At 36.4% G+C, this 13000-nt stretch overlaps 1 protein-coding gene across 1 annotated transcript in view; it reads right to left on the bottom strand.

Annotated features, from left to right (window-relative positions):
• The window catches only part of TNKS (tankyrase), a 147165-nt gene that overhangs the window by 132404 nt on the left and 1761 nt on the right, over nucleotides 1-13000 (bottom strand). The window lies entirely within an intron of this gene.

Below are 13000 nucleotides of genomic sequence, written 5' to 3'. Positions count from 1 at the left end.
AAGTTGACAAATTTACAATATTGAGTCTTCTAATCTATGTATATGATACACCTCTCCTTCAATTCTGGTCTGTTAAGTTCTTCTATTTTGTTTTTATCTTCATTAACATCTTGCACATATTTATCAAGTATTATTGGATATTTTAATGTTTTGTTGCTTTGGGGATGGAGAGGGCAGTAGTACATTAGGGAGGTCAGTAAAACCAGATCAAACGGAGCCTCTGAGTCCTAAGTAAGGAGTTTGGATTTGAGCAGGGGTTTGTCTGCTAGCTGATATGGCTAGAGTACAGTGATAGGGTCAGAAAAATGGGCAAGGGCTAGGTCATATAGGCCCTTTATATCAGTTAAGAACATATTTGGCTGCAAATAACAGAAAATAGTAGAGGCTTAAAGAAAATGTAGAGATTCACATGTCTCTCACAACTTGTCAAAGCATTCAAGCTGGCACAGTTTAACAATGGTATTAAGAGCTCTTTAAAACTCCACTTTGGCATCCTTAGCATGTGTAAGTTTTCTTCTACTTGCTTGTCACTTCCTCCTGTTTACATAAGAGTGCTACACCTCTTCTAAGCCTGACTGCATCCAGGTTCCCATACAAGAAGGGAGAGAGGGCAAAGGGAGAAAAGGCTTTCTTCTCTTAGCTTTTTATTATTAAGGAAGCCTCTCCAGATACTTTCATCTATATCTCATTAGCTGAAAGTGTGTCATCTATCCAGTTACCCAAAATGTATGGAAAATCAAGACTTTTATAGCTGGGTGCACTGCTGCTAAACAAAATCTATAATCTCTTAGTAAAGATTAAGAGAGAAAATAAATTGGGTGGATAACCAACCATATCTACCACAACTTTGTAAGTCATGAGTAACAAGTTCTGATTTTATTATAAGTACTCAGGAAGTCATTTATAACACAAATTACTTGATTCTATCCAAGTCTTAAAAGGATTATCAGTCACTTTATAAAAGATAAATTGGAGAGGGTCAAGAGCAAAATCAGAGAGACAGGTTAAGAAAAATTTTGCCATAGTCTAGGCAAGAATTGATGGTGGCTTAGAATAGGATAGTGGCAGTGTAGATGTTTCAAAAAAGAGAAAACTGGGATAGGCTTGACCCCCAAGGACTGACCCCCAAGTTTCTGGCTTAAGCAACCCAGTTCCTGCAGATGCCCTCTGGGGAGGGTCAAGGCAAGCAAGTAGCAATAAAAAGTTCACCTGATGAACTGTTCTTCTCCAACTACTAAACTAAGTACCACAAACCTTTTTTAACTTCAGAAATTAGATTATTTCACATATTCAAGATATTTTTAAAATATGCTATTCCAGAATTACATTATTTCACATATTCAAAGAAATTTTTTAAAAAGCATTGTTGCTGGCACTGTGAGAAAAACCTAAATTTTTAACACATAATCTAACTTCAATATACTCAATAATTTTCCTTATTACAATGTTACTAGAGGCCCGGTGCACGAAATTCGTGCATGGGAGGGGGGTGTCCCTCAGCCCAGCCTGCACCCTCTCTAATCCGGGATCCCTCTCACAATCCGGGACTGCTGGCTCCTAACTGCTCACCTACCTGCTGGCCTGATCCCCTAACTGCTCTCCCCTGCCAGCCTGATCACCCCTAACTGCCAATGCCTTGGCCCCACCATCACGGCTTTGTCCAGAAGGACATCTGGTCTAATTAGCATATTACCCTTTTATTAGTATAGATAGAGGCCTGGTGCACAGGTGGGAGCCGGCTGGTCTGCCCTGAAGGGGGTCCCGGATCAGGATGGGGGTCCCCTTGGGGAGTAGGGCCAGCCTGGGCGAGGGGCCTGGGGTGGTTTGCAGGCTGGCCACACCCCCATCGGGGTGAGGGTCCCCACGGGAGGGTGTGGCCTGCCTGGGCAAGGGGCTGATGGCCATTTGCAGGCTGGCCACATCCCCATCGGGTGGGGGTCCCCGCTGGGTGGCATGGCTAGCCTGGGTGAGGGGCTGAGGGCCATTGGCAGGCTGGCCACACCCCCATCGGGGTGGGGGTCTCTGCTGGGGGGCGTTGCCGGGCTGGGCAAGGGGCTGGGGGAGGTTTGCAGGCCGGCCAAGCCCCCGGCTTTGTCCAGAAGGACGTCCAGAAGGTCTCCCAGTCTAATTAGCATATTACTCTTTTATTAGTATAGATAGAGTTTCAATTAGGGCCATTCAAAACATTTCAATGTCAAAAGTAAGGTCACTCGTATCTATTCACCAGGAATTTAGAGACAGAAAATTGTTTCACTTATGTTCAGCATCTTACTGCCTAAAATTAAAGCTTCAAAGGAACAACTTTGTCCACTATTAAATTTGTAACAAACAACTATGACTTCTAAAATTTAATAAGAGAAAAAAATCGAAAGTGTTTGTAGTATTTTAAAGTGATGTTTTTGTTTATGGTAACAAAGTCACAGCTTAAAGACATTTTTCACTCTAATTGTACTGCCAGGAAAGCCACAACCACTGTACTTCATTTGAATTACTAAATCATTGATCTATACTTATACAGCCAATGAGAAAATGTGTATTATCTCATATCTATTTATTTTTAACTTTTTCCCTTAAGTATAAGAAGATTATACACAAAAGAGACTCAAAGTGACAGTAAAAGAAGTTTGGGATTACCTGGGAAAACAACTCATGAATTCTTTTTTATTTCTTCTTATAATTCTTTATTGTTGCAGGTATTACATATGGCCCCCCCTCTTTGACTCCTCCAGCCCCACCCCCACCCCAGGCCTTCAGCATCCTACTGTCTGTGTGTGCAGAATCTCAGAGGGAAGGCGAGGGGTGGGGGGGAGTAATAACCAATTTTCTTAATTTTTAAATGACATCTAACTTACTGATAATATACAGATCTTTTTTTAACAAACCAAAATAACTCATGAAGTTTTATACATATTGTATCTATTTTCCAGACAAAGGAAATCACAGAAGGTAAGTTGGGAAAGATAAAAAAAGGTACTTGGTGACAGAAGTGACTTGTTCATTATTCTCTCTAAAAACATTAGGAAAAACTAGAATCTAAAATATTAAAATGACCTACTTACTTTCTTAAGCATTATCAATTCAATCCACTCAAATAAAAAAAATCTCTTAACAATGACAAAATTACTTTCAATAAAATAAAATTGAGCTATGATACACTTACGGAAAAGCTATAAAATTTTTAAAGTAATTTTCTTTCCTGGCTAATAGACTCATCATTCACCAAGACAACAATGGTGATTCCAGATATCTGTGAACATCTCCAAACATTCATTAAACACAGTAACTTATAATTTTACTGAATTAAAAATCTTAATCATACTTTTATCTTGGCTGCTGTGCCCGAGACAGCCTCAAAATTAGAGAGGGGTACCTAGCAGAGCAGACCCATCTCAACATGATATTCTAATTCTATTAACTTTCTTGTGCAGGTATACCTTCTAAGGTCTCCCAACATTTTCAGTTTTATTGCATTTTAAGGAGAAAATTACATGCCACAGTTTCTCTAATCTGGGGATTGAAGAAAATTTTTTGACATATTCTTTAAAAGGGGTTTTCCATATACTGGGTTAAATTTGTGCAGTCCAACATACTTAGAACCATAGACACCCAGTAATAGATTCCTGCTTAATTTATAATAAATGTTCCAAGACAAAGAAAAATACATTTTCTATTTAATATTCGAAGTCATTACTGGTTCCTCTTCTGATTTCAATTCTAACTATATTAGCCTTTAAATAAAGAACTATTTTATACTTCATTAGATCAGGAGTCACTCCCTGTTGTTTCTAAAATAACAGTTTAGAAAACAAACTACAAAATGACTTCTATAAAGTCAATGAAGCTGCATGTTTTTCATTTGTCAAAGGCAGACTTGGACAGATTAATTTTTCCATTTTACAGACCTGATTTAAAAAGGAAACCATTTATACTTAAAGAAAATTATTTAAATAACAAGTGTAGTCAAGAATGTGTGCCTTCCCAAACCCAAGGAGAAATCACCAGAAGCAAAAAGGGTAAGAAAGGAATCCCAGATTCCAGCCCAAAACAAAACAAAACAAAACAAAAAATGAACAGTCCTGGCCAGTTTTTTTCAGTGGTTAGAATATTGGCCCCAGGACCGAAGGGACACGGGTTCGATTCCCGGTCAAGGGCACATACCTGGGTTGCAGGTTCAATCCCCGGTCCTGGTTGGGACACAAGCGGGAGGCAACCAATCGATGTGTCTCTCTCCCTCGATGTCTACGCCTCCCCTCTCCCTTCCACTCTCTCTGAAAATTAATGGAAAAAACATCCTCACTCCTCAGGTGAGGATTAAAAACAAACAAAATCAACAATAAAGAAATTATTCCTCCTTGGGGAAGAAGGAATAAAGGCTGAGTGCTACTGAAATAAGAAACATCAACTTAAGAGCTGAAGATGACGTATTCTAGACAGGCCGGGCCAGAGGAAAGTGTTCGAATTGTGTCCTTTTGACTCCCTAACATTGTCCAATTGTCCCCTATGCTATAGGTGGAATATGAAAGCAGTATCTCCAGTGGAGCTCTAGCCAAAAAAGAGAGGGGAGGGTTAACACCAAGACAGAAAAAAGTTGCCTGAGGTGGGAAGCAAAATACAGGTAGACTCCCAATTAGGCATTCACAAGGAAGGTGACAGAACTTAGAAAAGGGTCAGAGAAATCCTGAGCAACCGGAGTGTACTGAGCAAAACTTACCAGCCAGAGCCTCTCTATCCTGAGACATGTCCCTATTTGCCTCACACCTGGAGAACCAAAATCTAAGAAAACAGGCTTTCACGACCCCTAAAGCCAATGCCCATTTAGGAATATATGTACGCATAGCACTGTCTTAAAAACTTTCAGCAATTTGAGTTCATTTCACAGACTCAAGGCCCAGAGTTCCTATAACTCTAAAACTTCATTAATACCAAGGCAGTTTTCCCCTGAGATAATCACTACCTTATAAGCTTATAAGTAGTAATAATTGTACAAATACTTTCTAAATCATAAAAGGTTGCGCAAATATTAGATGTTCTTAATCTCACTAGATTTGGGAATCTTAACCTGGGTTCCATGTGTCCTAAAGCAATGATTCTCAACCCTGTCTGCATTTTAAAATCACGAGAGGAGTTTTTAAAAAATAAAAAGCCCTACCCCTACTCCTGCAATTTGATTTAACTGGTCTAGGGTTAAGAATCATTGCTCTGAAAGTCATTATCAGCATCAGCATGCTGATGGGACTTGTTAAAAATGCGAATTCTCAGACTCTACTCTAGACCAGGTGAATGAGAAATTTGGGGAATGTGGCCTAACAAGCTGTTTTAACAAACCATCAGGTGACTGATGCAAAGTTTGAGAACCATAGTTCCAGTGCTTCTGAAAGTTTGTAATCCTCTGAAAATTACATATAAAATTTGGTATTTAAGTATCTTTCTGGGAAAAATGTCTACATCTTTAATAGATTCTCAAAAGAGTGTTAATAAAACTAAGAACCACTTGTTTAGCTCAGCAGCTTTCAAAGTGTGGTCTGTGGACCTCTGGTAGTCCCTGAGACCTTATCTGAGGATCTAAAAGGTCAAAACTACTTACAAAGTAATACTAATATGAATTTACCTTTTTCACCATCAGGACAGTGCTTGATTTTATATCATGTGTTGGTCATTTGGAAAGTGTACACATGGTGTTCTTGATGATACAAAAGCAATGGTAATAAAGCTGCTGACACCTTGGCATGAATCAAGACAGTGGCACCAAACTATAGTATTAGCCATTGTATTCTTCACCACCAGGCCCTCAAAGTTAAAATAAAAATTTTTAAGAAGCCCCCAGTTTCACTTAAGAATATCCTTCACGAAAATGTAAATATTATTGTTACTAAATTCCAACTCTTGTGTACATATCTCTTTAATATTCTTGTGACAAAAATGAGAAATACACACTAAGCACTTCTGCTACACACCAAATATGATTGTCTTGAGGAACAAAACATATGCACTTGTTTGAGTTCAGTTTCATCTGTGTATTTGGCAGAAAATTTCTTGAGAATGAACAAAGTGAGCCTGTCCCTCCAAAGAAAACAGTAGATAGTATTTGTTCCCAATGATAAAATTTGAGCTTTCAAATAAAAATGAGAATTTTATAAAACTGGCATCTGCCACCATGAGCTTAACAGTTTCTCAATACTTAAATACGTTTACGATAAGATTGGTGATGATATTAACAAATGTGTTTATTATATAAAGTGAAATGTGTCAACATTTGGAAGATACACAGAGCTCAGTAAACTCATATTTTTCAAATTACCAAACATGAATTGGTATAAGATCCATTTGTGCAAGATAGGCTAATGAATTTTAGCATAACAGAGTATGAAAAACTTATTAATATGGCTTAAAATCCCATACTGCAACTAACCTCTAGGAAACTGCTAGTTATCAACTTTGGGTGTAGTATCAAAGAAAACAAATCTAAGGTTATCTGAAAATGCTATTAAAAGATTCCTTCCCTTTTCAACTATATAGTTATCCAGGATTTAAAGCTGAATTGTCTTCATATACTTCAAATAATAAAGTACAACAAATGGCATGAAGCAGCAATGAAAATTTGCCTGTCTTCTTCTATTAAGTCAGACATTAAAGTGACGTACAAAGGTAAAATAATGCCTCTTCTCAACTAACCTTTATTTTAGAAACTAGTAATTGTTCATTAAAAGTGTGATTTACAAGTGGACCTTGAGAAAGAAGATACATACCAAGAAGGGCTCCTAGTAGCTAACTGGGCTCAAATTAAAAAACAAACAAAAAACAGTCTAGCAGCCAGTTCTAAACAGGGGACTCTCACACAAGCCACACTTCAAGGAGAACGCTGCAATGACCTGCTGCCTCCCACAATGAACTACCTATCTGTCTGCACTGTGTCTACCCACTGAGCAAGCCTTTATAAAGGAGTTCCTGGAATTGTATTTCAACCAATAGGACTGAGGCTTTCCCCCCATCCAATCAGAGCTGCACAGCTATATCCCATCAGCATATTTACTTAACAATCAGAGTGGCTCCATTCTAACCAATCAGGACAGTGCCTTTTGGGCCAATCATACTGCAAGGATTTGGAATTCTCATTTGCATGAGGATGGACCAATCAGGAACTAGGGGTGGGGACTTCTGCCTATATCAGTTAGCTCCCCTCTGGCTCAGAGAACACACTTTCCCTTTCCATCAAAGGCTGGAGGTAAAAAATCAAAGGTTGAAACAGAAACACTGAAGATGCCTTGCTGGACCTAAGTGGAACAGACTGGCACAGGCCAGAGCAAAGCAGACCAAAGCAGAGCAAAACTGTCTAACCAGAGAGGAGCCTCACCTGGAAGGCCACCTTGTAGCCATGCTGTTCCATAGCCAGTGCTACCTCTTAATTGAACTGTAACACTATTGAGCTGTTCTCATAGTTGTGCTTATCACAATTGAACTATTTGCACTTAATAAGTTTCCTTTCTCCACCCCATCTCAAACTGGGAATTCCTGTTGGTGTTAAATTGTCACCAAGAACCATCGGTTGACACAAAGTTTATTATTGTTACTTCTTTTTTAAAAAAAAAATATTTTATTGATTTTTTACAGAGAGGAAAGGAGAGGGATAGAGAGTTAGAAACATCGATGAGAGAGAAAAACCGACCAGCTGCCTCCTGCACACTCCCTACTGGGGATGTGCCCACAACCAAGGTACATGCCCTTGACTGGAATCGAACCCGGGACCCTTCAGTCCGCAGGCCGACGCTCTATCCACTGAGCCAAACGGTTAGGGCTACTAACCAACTCTTGAACTTCCTACTTCTAAACTTGTCAAGGATATTTTCTTGCAATGATGGAAAGTGTAAGTTAGCATCTCTTCTCGAGACATTAGAAAAAAAGAGTAAATGTGCTCATTAACTATAACCCCATATCATTTCTTTCTTAAAAAAAATAAATAAAACAAATTTCCAGAATCAACATGAGAACAACCTAAGCTTTTGGAAATGGAGAACTGCCTATTTTATTAACGAGATGGATGAGAATGTCAAAATGTTTTTCATGGCTGGTGAACATATCAAAATGAAGGCATCTTTTCAGTGTCTAGTTATACACATACATATCCTAGGTTTTTAAAAGCATGATAACTGGGCATTAGCTGGACATCAGGAGGTTTAGGTTATTTTTAAACTATACCTGATGATACAGGGGACTTCAACATTAAGGTAGATCAGTAAATTCAAAACCATGTTTTTTCAGTTTGTAGTTAATAAAAATTATCTGCTAATAACAAAGAAACAAACAAACAGTTGCCACTGACTATTAGTTCAGTTTGTGTTACACCAAAAAAGCAAGAGGGAGAGGAAACTTTACATTATTTAATTTTTTCTTTTGCTACAATTTAAAAAAATCACTAAATAGGTAGCTGACACAGAAAACAGTTTTTTGAGAAAACAGCCTCAAAAAAAAAAAAAGAGTTCAAACTCACACTGCTAATTCTACACACAGATACCTAAGCAAACAGGCAAAACAAGTTTCCACTTGACCAGGAACCCAGCAACACACAGTTAGGAAAAGCAATACTGGAGAGCTGATGAAGCCTTAAAAGGAAAACTCAGTAGGCACCCCAAAACAAAATACTTAACTTGCATCAGTTACTCAAAATCAAATGATTTTTAGAAAATGATCCTCAAAGTTAGCCCTGAGCACCTAGACTTTAGTAGAAATCCCCAAAACCCACCCTACTCAATTCCTATTATAAAAAATTGGTCCCTCTAATCAGGGCTATATCCTACCTTCCTGAGAGATTCCGTTAGAAGAATAGACATAGGCCAAAGTAATTTCAAGGACCCTGACATAGAGGAAAAATAAAAATTTAAGAGACACTTGTCTCTTCAATTGTGTCTACTGTATATTTTACAATCAACTACGGAAAAGATTTCTTTGTCCATGAAGCAAAAGCAAGCTATTATATACATTTAAAAATAAGCAACTCTAGTGTTTACATCAGCATTTCCTCACAAAGATATTCACTCCTTTCCAAAACCTAACACTACAATGAAATACATTTTCTTAGCATTATTTACATTCCTAGTTATACACATACATATACGTGTATATATGTATCCTGGGCTCTAAACTGAAGATTCCATTTTTCAATATATTTATGCTCACAATTTCATCCTGTATATCTTCTATCAACCAGATGTACTTCTTCGGCCTTTTAACTGCCAAAGAATCACCTCAGGTCTGAAAGGAAGGAAATGCCCAGAGGAGAGAAAAGAAGGCAGGTGACCAGACTAAAGTTGTCAAACAACCTTCTATGTAAAAAGACTGTGAAGAAATCATTTCATCTATAAAATGTCCTTAGCAGAACGTCTCTGATTAAGGTGCCCTAGAAAGTGGCACATGGGCTATTTAAACTGAGATATAAAATGGTGATGCTTCATAATTTAAATGCTACTACTGTAAAAGATGATCCTGCAAACAACTGAGACTTCATCTAATCTAGGCCAGAGACACCTATGTCCACCATCAGAAGAGAGGACAAACGGAGTTACCCTCAACATCTCAGACCTCTATTTTTGTCCTTGCAATTATTTAGCAATTAATTCCTATAAAAATGAGCAATGGAAAAATATCGAGGTCAAATCCCATGCAAAATTCTTTTAAGAAGAATATGAGCAGAATTGGACCCCTACAGATAATATATACCATAAGAAAATGCTCACATCATAGACAAAATTATGATTTACTATTTCAACACTAGATAAAAGACAATATGAAAAATGATACAAGTTGGCATATACCTGAACTAGAAATAAGATGGCAGAACTCAGAAAATAATTCAAAATTAAGAAAAATTTCAGAAATAAAGACTAAAAAAGGAAAACAAAAGTGGAAAAAACCCACAGATAATGCATTATAATGGGGATTAGCAAACTATGACCCATGCACCAAATCTGGCCATCACCTGTTTTTACAAATAAAGTTTTATTGAAACACAACCAATGGATACCTTCATGGTACAAAATCACAGCTGAGTATTTGAAACAGAGACCATATAGGGCACAAAGCCTTAAATACTTATTGTCTGGCCATTTACACAGTGTTTTCTAACTCCTACAATAAGAGAAATGGAAGGTAAAAGAAGAAATACTTTGAAAGCAAAAATAAATGAAGATATCCTAGTATATATTTTTAAAGGATACAAGAGTAAGTGACAGTTATCAGCGGCTCTGGGGAGGTAAGTAAATATTACAGGCAGTTAATATTTAAATGGGCAGGGTTTCTATTTAGGATAAAATGTTTTAGAAATGGACAGTGGTGATGGTCTTATAACACTGTGAATGTTAATGCCATTGGAGTGTACACTTAAAAATGGTAAATTTTATGTTATATATATTTTATCACACACACACAAAAAAGGGCAAGTGGCAAATCTGGAAGATAGGCAAAGTCCCAATATACATAAAACCAAGAAAAGGATACTAAAAACTGTAATTTAAGAAAACTTGAATGCATATATGCATAACCCATGGACACAGACAATAGGGTAGCAAAGGCCTGGGGGAGAGAGTGGGGGCCACCTTGATATGGTCAATGGGGGGGGGGGAGATTTATGTAATATTTTCAACAATAAAGATTTAATTTAAAAAATAAAATACTATGAAATCTCAGAATTCAATGCTTTATTAAAAGCTTTTTTTTTTAAAAGACCTCACCTGAATTTTTCTTTAAAAAGGAGACCTCATCAGAATATATTGACCCTTTAACAAAATTATGTCACTACTAGGCACTGAAATAAGAAGTTATCATCACTCTAAATTTATATGATTTATAAAGTTTTGACTGCTATCCTTTGAACAATAGAAAACTGGGGGTCAAGGATCTTACCTGTAGAAGAGAAAGTTTTACATAAACTCTAGTCAACAATATAGGACTGGGTCATTTTGATATAGCCATCTTAAGAAGGCATTAGAAATAGTGTTTTGAGAACTGTATCAAAAATGAAAATGAAGACTATGTTTCTAATTGTGGATAGGGTGATTCCATTGTCTCTAAGCCATATTTTAAACAAATAATTATCACAGTCCAAGATAGGATAGAAAGGATTCTTTATTGTGCTGCTTGGAAAGAATTTTGGTTACTCATGGTAATATTTTTTAAAAGTCATAAGGTTTAAATATGATTTCATATGATTTCTGAGATCTTTAAAAATTGATTCATTTCATTCTATAGAACTGTAAACTCATTTTAAAATGGAAATAAAGACATTAATTAACATCCTTCCAATCTTTATTTGGCTAGCTAGTTGGACTCATCTTTTAAATCCCTGCTTAAAAATCTCTATCTGTAAAGACAAAAGTCCCTATTATCTGCTCCAACAGATAGTATAATAATGTACTTTTTCTATCACTTTAGGCTACATACTTTGGGGGGTTTTGTTATTATTGTTCTTGTCTAGCTGTCCCTACCAGACTGTAAGCTCCATAAGGGTAAGGACTACTTATTTGCCATTTCAAAATTGTATCCGTATTTAACACCTGTTCTATGATGATAAAATATTTGTGAAAAATGAACTACAAGTTTTAAACTTTTCCATCCATCCAAGAGATTGTACCTATTTCCTATCTTTAAAACAGCTATTCAGACGATTCAATGAATAGCATTCCAATCAACTAATCGTCAGCTGAGAATTACTTTTAACTACTCAGACTATACATGATGGAGAAGACTAGATTTAACAAAGCTTTAATCTATACATAGAAACATAAAATACGGTAAACTGACTATAGGGTGGTTTGTTTTTATACCATGGAGAGTTTTACTGTTTTTGTTTTGTCTTGTTTTCCACAAATGAACTAAACAATTTTTTTTTTTCCGGTAACAGCCAGTTCAATAACTACAACATAATTACAGGACTAAAACAAAATAAAAAGTAACTGTTACGACAAACAGAAGCAACTTGGGAGATATGCTCTACTTCATTGTGGCTAATCCTAAACAAGTTCATTATGACACAAATAAAAAATGTAAATATCATCTGTGATTACTTTCAATGCAATAAGCTGAGGAGTGACAAGATTTGTGAAACAATATTAAAATAGTCAAATTTGGAATAAAGTATGCAAAAAAAACAACCTTGGTTAATTTATAACACCAGGCATAGGACTTTCATTTGGCCTAAAGAAAAAGAAATGCTAATTCATCTAAAATAAGCAGTATCCTGAAGCAAATATCTAGTTAGATGAAAGCCTGTTTATGATTCAACTCACTACATTCCCAATAGTAATGTCTACTTGCCAAGAATGGATCCAGTAATCTAATAATGATTTCCTGTGTTTCTCATATTGTTGATCTGGCCCATTAATGAGTCACAAACAGCATTTGTAAATAATGAAATGTAATCGGATATAAAATATCAGAGTACAACACGTGTAGTAAGGGAAAGTATTGTTTCCTGAAACTTTTGATTCAGTTTGTGTGTGTGACAATGTAAAATATGTTTCTAACTATTGGTTGCAATAAAAATTGTGTGAATCTACTCTAGAAATATATACCCCCAATTAGTTCCTTTCCCCAAAACTGAGAAAGTAGAAATTCTCCATCACAATTACTCACAAAAATTAAAAGTGACATCGTTATAGGTTATAGGTTATAATAGTTGAAACTTGATTTCACAAGCTCTAAAATCAAACTGTTTGGAGTTCAAATCCAGGTTCCATTACTTCCTGTGTGAATTTGGACTTAAATGGTATGTGCTTCACTTTTGTCATCTGTAAAATGGGGATATCTTGCAAGTTTTGGTAACAATAATAATATATATAGTAAGTTCTTAAATCTTTTTCCATTAATAGAGCAAACTGAAAGCATGATATATATTAGAAACAGCAAAAAACTTAACAGAGGTATCTTTGGCTTGTTATCTTTGATGTCTGTGTGTGTGGTGCTTTTTAATTTTGTATATTTCTGTCCTATATAAATTGTATAATGAATAATT

The sequence above is a fragment of the Myotis lucifugus genome, unplaced genomic scaffold, assembly GCF_000147115.1.
Source record: "Myotis lucifugus unplaced genomic scaffold, Myoluc2.0 scaffold_26, whole genome shotgun sequence".
NCBI classification, from domain to species: domain Eukaryota; kingdom Metazoa; phylum Chordata; class Mammalia; order Chiroptera; family Vespertilionidae; genus Myotis; species Myotis lucifugus.
This window is presented reverse-complemented; position numbering and strand designations above follow the sequence as displayed.